Source organism: Sander lucioperca, chromosome 11, assembly GCF_008315115.2.
Source record: "Sander lucioperca isolate FBNREF2018 chromosome 11, SLUC_FBN_1.2, whole genome shotgun sequence".
NCBI lineage: Eukaryota > Metazoa > Chordata > Actinopteri > Perciformes > Percidae > Sander > Sander lucioperca.
In genome coordinates this window covers 20098802-20106440 of record NC_050183.1, presented here as the reverse complement: position 1 = coordinate 20106440, position 7639 = coordinate 20098802, and positions in this window count along the sequence as shown.

Here is a 7639-nt window from a genome sequence, read left to right as displayed (position 1 = left end):
ATGCAATCTATGGGTGAAATCAGTTGGGAGTCTCTCTCTATCCGAACGGCCACTCTGCCATCAACACACTCTACACCTCCAGTCGGACTAAATCAGCTGTATAGTCATTTTCTTTGCTCATTCTTCATTCAATCCTTTTTAATCACTGGATTTAAAGAGGGAGGTCATCTGCACCAACTTGTTTCCATTCAGTTTGATCAGGCTAAGTGCAGAGAACAGAAATTATTTATGACTTAGTGACCTAAAGCTGCTCACAACAAAGAATTCATAATTACTTTTAAGGTGGCCTGAAAGTGACCCGAAACAGAGTTACAATTTCTGGAGAAACTGGCTGAAGCTGATGGGGAGTTGAGTGGATATTAGGTGTTGCATGCAAAGCCTACAATAAAACAGCCTTTTAAACATGTAGTTAGAGAAAGTTGAAAGCTGCTAATGAAGTCTGTGCATTTCAGATTGGCTGAACAATATAAAGCATGTGTAGCCTTTTAGAGGAAATATGGAAGAGAAGCGGGACATCTGACAGCAGTGGATGTTCAAGTCCTCCGGGGAGTCTTAATCTGCTCTTGTTAAATGTTCTGAAAAACTTGACTCTTAAGAATCAAAGTCCCCAGATTCAACAGCACATTGTTCCAGAGTTTGACAGCAACAAACAAACCCAAGGTCGTTCAATCACAACAACACACAAGAGGTGTTTTTTGTTTTTTTTGTCACCAGGAGAGTCGACTACAGAGAATAGAAACGTCAGAGCGCATAGATGTCCTTGGCTAAACTCCACTCGAACTGTTTCATTTTAGACAAGATGACCAGCTGGCACTAAAAAAGAAAGAAAAAACAAGCTTTGAACTTCCAGCTGGACTGAATTTCCCATGACTGTCATTTTGCCTCTCCTTCTGGTTGTGTTAATAAAATTCTGGATAACAAGAATGAAATCTTAAGAGGCACTTTAAACAATATTTGAGCACTTTTTTTTAAAGATTATTTTATTTGGCATTTTAGGCCTTTTTTTTGTAGGGACATCTTAGACATGAAAGGGGAGAGAGAGGGGGAATGACATGCAGCAAAGGGCCACAGGCCGGAACCGGACCCACGGCCGCTGCAGCAAGGACCGATCCTCTATTTATGGGTGCACGCGCTACCAGGTGAGCTACTAAGGCACCCAATATTTGAGTACTTTTATTATTACTTATTATTATTATTATTATTATTATATATTAAGATGTAGTCTCATGGTAATGATCTGGCACCAACTACTGTAAAAAAAAATAACATCTCTATGTGAACATGTTTGTTGCTACAAGTACTGCTCTGGTCTTTATCTAAAATTAAATCTTTAGATTACACTGGTTTGAGTACATCTGCACCAATCTGCTTCACAGCCAGTGTCTGGCTAACATTTCTTCTGAAGAGAAATTACTCTCATATGATCTGCAATCATCTTACATTTATCAGAGCACTCTGTGTGAATAAGGTGACAAATCACATGCATTATACACCTACACACTACATGTCAAAAGTATGTCGACCTCCTTATATTACATTACACCAGTGGGTGGTTGCAACCTGTCTCCCAAAAATAACAATTATTTCATCTGAACCAGAAATGGACTTTGACAAAAACATAATCCAAAAACATAATGTGCAAAGTTGTAAAATCTTCATACAGAATCAGCATAGTGTTCTCCGTTAAAGTGCTGTGTTTAATTTGTTTCCCTACAATATCCAATCATGGCAAGTCATGATTTATGTTTTTATGGATGTGGCAACTCAAAGTTTGGTAAGGTGCATGAATATTTTAAAAAGTCAACGCTGGTCTTCTTTATTAATATTGAACTAAAACCACCTGTTTCAGGTTTCAGGTCAAGAATAAAAATGTCAAGCTATAATCTAAACCATGATATTGCAGAATGCTAACCCCAGTCTCAGGTGTCCTGTGCTTTTTCACTGTTACCATCTACCTCTATGACCTCCCGACAACAACTAGCGAACCCTGTGTGCAGAATACAATGTAACGCTTCCAGGACTGGGGAACTGTTTCCTGTGAACATAATCTAGACAGCAATTAAATGTATTCCTTAAATTATATGATATATACCATTTAACAGTATATAAACGTATACACGATGTTAGCAGACAGGGTTGGTAATTTATTCCAAAACCATTAACATTAATCTGCTGCTGCTATGGTGTGGGGTTTTACTCATGGACTACCCAGACTCGTACCTGGCCTAAGGGGGATTTTTTATTTTGCTGACAGGCGGCGTTTTTCTCCTCATGGGAGAGCAAGGAATTGATGTGGTTTGTTTATTAGGGTTATATATATATTCAGTGCGAGGGTCCCAGAGATCACATATTCAGTCCCCTGACACCAGACCTGCTCTGTTTCTATTTCAATCAGGAGAGACTTTGTTGCAGATATGCAAAAGATTTATTGTACATATGCATAATATGAAATGTACAGTCTTTGGAGATTAGACTCCATCGTTATGAAATGCTATTTTTAAAGGGGTAGAAAACCAAAAGATAATCCCCTGATGGAGTCTAGACACTGGTGGTGATGTGAGGAGCCTGAAGACCAAACCGAGGAGCCGACGATAACGGCCTGCCGGAGGAGGACCCAGGGAGTCGTGCATGATGAAGACCGGAGGTGCAAGGGGAGGAGGAGGGTTGTGCTCTTAGCCTGAAATGACAACTGAGCAGCAGAGAGAAGACAAGTTTAAAACCGGGATGTCATGCTGTGATTGGCTTGTGACATTCATGGCCGCTTCTGATTGGTTAAAAGAAAAGTGAATGCCTCTAACAGCTGTTCAGTTCAGTTTAGAAGAGAGAGAAAAGTGATTAAGTTTAGAAGTCTTCCTGAAGGAATTTACACTGTGCTCCATAAAAACAAGTGCACAGGTATGTTTTCTTCCAGCCTGGCCGAGGGAAACAGGACCTTTCTTCTTCTATGGTGCAAAAATGCAAGAAAGTTTTTTTTTTTTTTTAAGCAGGCAGGCTTTTGGGAAGTGAATCGTCATCACCATCATTATTATGGTTGTCTCACTTGGTCTGTGACCCTGAAACCGCAAACTTTGCAGGTGTGTTGTTTGTAATTTGATTGTAGTGCTGCACCTACATACTTTAACATGACTGTCATCATGTCAATTTCCTGATTTTACTCTTGTTATGTTTTTGGTGATGTATTTTATCATTAAGCCCCTTAAAATATAAGAGGTTATAAAAGTGACATATTTCTCTATAACATCACATATTCAGGACTAAATGAGCAAACATTAAAGTTAATTTAAGTTCAGTATTAATAATGCTTAATCGCGGTCAATCTACTTTATCGAGACTGTGTGGGTGTGGTTTGATTGATAGGGCTGCTAGCATAAGAAAACCATCCCACAACTGTCACCACATTTCAATTCAAATGTCACACAAAACACACTTTTCCCAATGAGCCCTGTCCACTTCAAACCAGTGAGAAAAGCAAGGACAACAAACACAAATAAAAACATCTCTTTCGACTAACAAACTTCAAACTACTGAAATCATCCAAATTGACTTGCGCATCTTACACATGGGTGACTACATCTCAAACAACCGGCTGCTCCCTGTAGTGTAAAAGCTCACAGGGAGAACAGCACATCAGAAAACATCTGCTCTGTTTAGTTCTTAGATCTGCAACTTATTTCTTACACGCAGCATGCTGGAGAGCTCACACTGGGCCGATCTGAGTAAGTGTGAGAGACAGAGAGAGAAAGGGAGAGAGCATGTGGTAAAAGAAATCCCTTCACATCGTATTACCAGCCAGTTTAGCTCTTACATTTGGAATTCACGCCTGTCTCCATGCTCTTTTTAATGCCTCTGCAGTTATCAAATCGTTAATTAAGCTTATGTCGAACCTGCCCAGAGAGCCTGGTGTGGAAGAGAGCTACGACTGCAGGCACCGCCAGCCATCTGCTCCCAACATGCTGATGTCGCAGGCGATCAGTCCTAATAGACCTTTTTCACGGCAGACATGTTGACATGTCATAGTTGTTGCTGACTCACTGAAATAGCTTACTGGGACACTTGATGGAATTGAGCCATTGTTAAGGTTATCAATTTCAGCTGTGTTTTTCCTACTATGACAAGTCAAAATGTCTGCTGTGAAAAAGGTCCATAGGCCCTCTGTCCAGGCAGAGCCAGAATAAGCATTCGTTTCAGCAGCACACTAACAGGGCTTTTTCAGTGCCTGATACTGAGCAGTCTGCATCAGAGAGCATCACACTATAAAATATGACAGAGACACCTCCATGAAATGTAACTACACACTAAAAAGTAGATGCACAGATGACAAGCAATTGTACAGATACCATAATGTAGTGGTGTGTGCAGTAAGCTTTGCACCCTGTTGGCTCTTGAACGCACCTCAACTAGACCAAATTAGCTCCACCCAGACCAAACCCCCTCGTTAGCTGAGCTTATATAAAACACCTGTATCATCATGGCTGCTTCTTGGCTTTGTCTCTACCTGTCTGTTGGTTGCCACATGGGACCATCTCTGTGACATTTAGGTAGGAAATGGTGTTAAGTCTGTTTACATACTGAGTTGTATATTTTGCAGCAGTCTGCTGCCTGACTGTTGAAGGGATTCCAAGCTCCCATGCCTGGAGGGGTGTGATGAACTCTCCCTTAGCCTATTGAGTACATTTGAGTGAAGGTATGAGTAACTTAAAGCAGCAAGTCGGGTGTGCTCACTACCTGAGCCAAATGTTATCACACATTGATCACTGCCTTTAAACTTGTCATTAATGCAATCTTCTGTCTGAATTGTAGGTTGTCAGCTGCTGTTTTGCCTTAGTTTAGTTGTTTTTGGATTTTAATCATTTCAGTACATCTTTATTAGTGCCGCCAGGACACTCTCCCTGTTTGGTGTGCTTGTATTTTAGGTTATCAACTGGTTGTTTTCTTGATTGTGTTAAATTGTTATTTTGCTTTCCAGTGGAGCTAGTAGCCAGCTTGTGGTAGAGGCTAGGTACATTAGTGTGGTTCCCTTCACAGATTGTAGTGATAACTGCACAGTGACACGATTTGTGGTGACACAATTTGCGGTGAACCGGTTTGCAATGGCTATCGATTGCGGTGGGTAAGTTGGTGCACCCCTGGAACACACCCTTAGACGGTCTCTCCACAGCTGGCCTCTGCCCACTTCCCCCCCCCCTTTTTCCTCTAATGTAAGCCATAACTGGGAGTGCATTTGTTCTAAATATATATTGTAATAAAACCATTTCTACATTTTCTATTGCAGTTTGATTTAAACATCCTCATTTCTAACCACCCTCTTTACAGACACTTCATCATAAATTATTCATCAATAAATGAATGTCTTTTGTAACCACGTCTTCAGTTAGTGAACCTGTGTATCCTTTATATAACTCGGGTGCTTGTTGAAGTAGAAAACATTTCTTGGGGTGGAAGTCCTCAGGTGGCGTTGGTTAGTTAGACTCAGGGGGTGACTCCCGGCTTGCCACAATAACATGCAATGAGCCTTCATGGGAGCGGATTGTATGCCTTTAAATCCACAATAAAGGAAAAACTAGTTTCTTGTTTAGGTTTCAATTTAAGTTCTGCACAATTATCTGGAGATTTTAAAGTTTTTGAAACTCGGAATGTTAAGACGGCTCCACCCCTAGCAGAAAAACTGTCTGCTAAATTTGAAAGCTTTTCATACTAGATCACTGCTGAAAACTAAAAGTAAAAATGCAGATTCCGTTTTGGTCTGCATCTGAGTGCCAGAGTTTGTTTTCTTTGGTATTTAACAGCAACATGAGTCTTCAGAGCTTCTGTGACACTGTCAGTTAATCTTAGCTAATGTTAACTAACATTACAACATACACTTTGAACCTATCCTTCAACCTCAAGGCAGAACTGAGCCTAACCTGAGTGAGCTTCACTTCTGAATCAAAGCTTAATTTCACATCTGTCTTTTGGCAATGTTGTATGACAAACATTTCGGATCCTCTTGTGGATTGGATGATTTCATTATAGTATGTCTCTGATATCTTGTTGGCTTTGCTTTCTAAACGATTTTCTTCAAGGTCCACTCCCTTAATGAACACTTGCACATTAACGCCCCGTGCTCTGCCAGGTGTTGGCAATCAACATGGATGGAATCTAAAGGACGGGAGGAAGCTTTGGTTTCTTCCATCTGTGTTTTGTATTTTCTTTTTCTTTTTTTGTCGGCTCAAGCAATACTAACTATTGCTTGAATATGATGCTCTTGATATAAATTAAACAGTTTAATGAATATTGTAAAATTTAAACTATGTATCTTGACTGCTCTAATTATCTTTTTACACCCCTGTAATTATGAAGGTGGTTTTGACCAGGGGGCCGTTTCAGGAAGGAGGTTTAACAAACTCAGTCTAACCCTGAACTCTGAGTTGAGTGACCCTGAGATGGGAAACTGAGTTTTCAGTTCCAGAACAGCTGATTTGAGTTGGTTCAATCAACTCAGAGTAGGTTCACAAAAAAAAAACATAGTCTGCCTAACACAGTTAATAAAACACTTTTTATTCATGCAGATACCAAACGGCGCTAAAATGCGCCTGATACAGACTGAATGAGGAAATGAAAGAGTGCTGTGTCAGAGGGAGGAGACTGAGAGAAACTCCAGGTTTCTTGAAGAAAACCTGCTCCCGAACGCAAAATTACGACTCCCACTATGGCCACGCCAAGACCCGCCCTACGAAGCAGCTCGATTGGTTGGGGTTAGGCATTTGACCTCGAGTGGTTAAGGTCAGGGTTAGGGGATTGGACCTGTACATGTAGGCATGGACGCCTGGCCAATAGTAGTGTGTGAATACTATTGAAGGGCAGGTCTTGGCGTGGCCATAGTGGGATTCGTAATATCGCCTCCCGAACAGGTTAGGTTCACAGACTGTTACCATAGTAACTGACTCTGAGGTTAAGTTACCTCTCTTTCTGAAACAGAAAACCCAGAGTTTCCCTCATCTCAGGGTTAACAAACTCAGTTTTCACTAAACCTGCTTTCTGAAACGGGCCCCAGGATGTATTTAAGAATGCTTTTTCACTCCTGCACCTGTTTTGTCTGTAGGGCACAATGCAAGTGCAAGAAATGATGGGTTTTCACTGTGAATATAGTGCAAAATACTAAAAAGAAAAAACATTAACCATTAACCATGTTTATGGGATTTTGTTATCATTGGGGTTGCCATAAACTTTCCAAAACTATTTTTTCTAACCCATGGCTGACAAAGATAAATAAATAAAAATGTGCCTAAAAGTGAACATCACAGCCTCCAATGTTGCCAGCATGACTTTCATACTTTTTGTTTACAAATCTGACCTGCACCTTTAAATTGGCTCCATCAATCAGACAGCTGTGTGTTGTTCAGCTGGCTTCAACTGAAACTAAGAAAGGATACACAATACTTTGACTCAGGCAAAGCCATGAGAGTGAGAGCGAGTGTCAGGTAAGGTTTCATTAGCTGAATGTGACAGAGCTGTTAGCGCATCATTGAGATTCAGTACACATTTAGATCAGAGCTGGCATTATTGGCCACATTTCATGGTCTGAATCTTCCATTTCCTTGCCAGCTAATGGAGGACTGCAGGTGGCTGCTTAGACACTGATCTGTACTCAGTTCAGTGT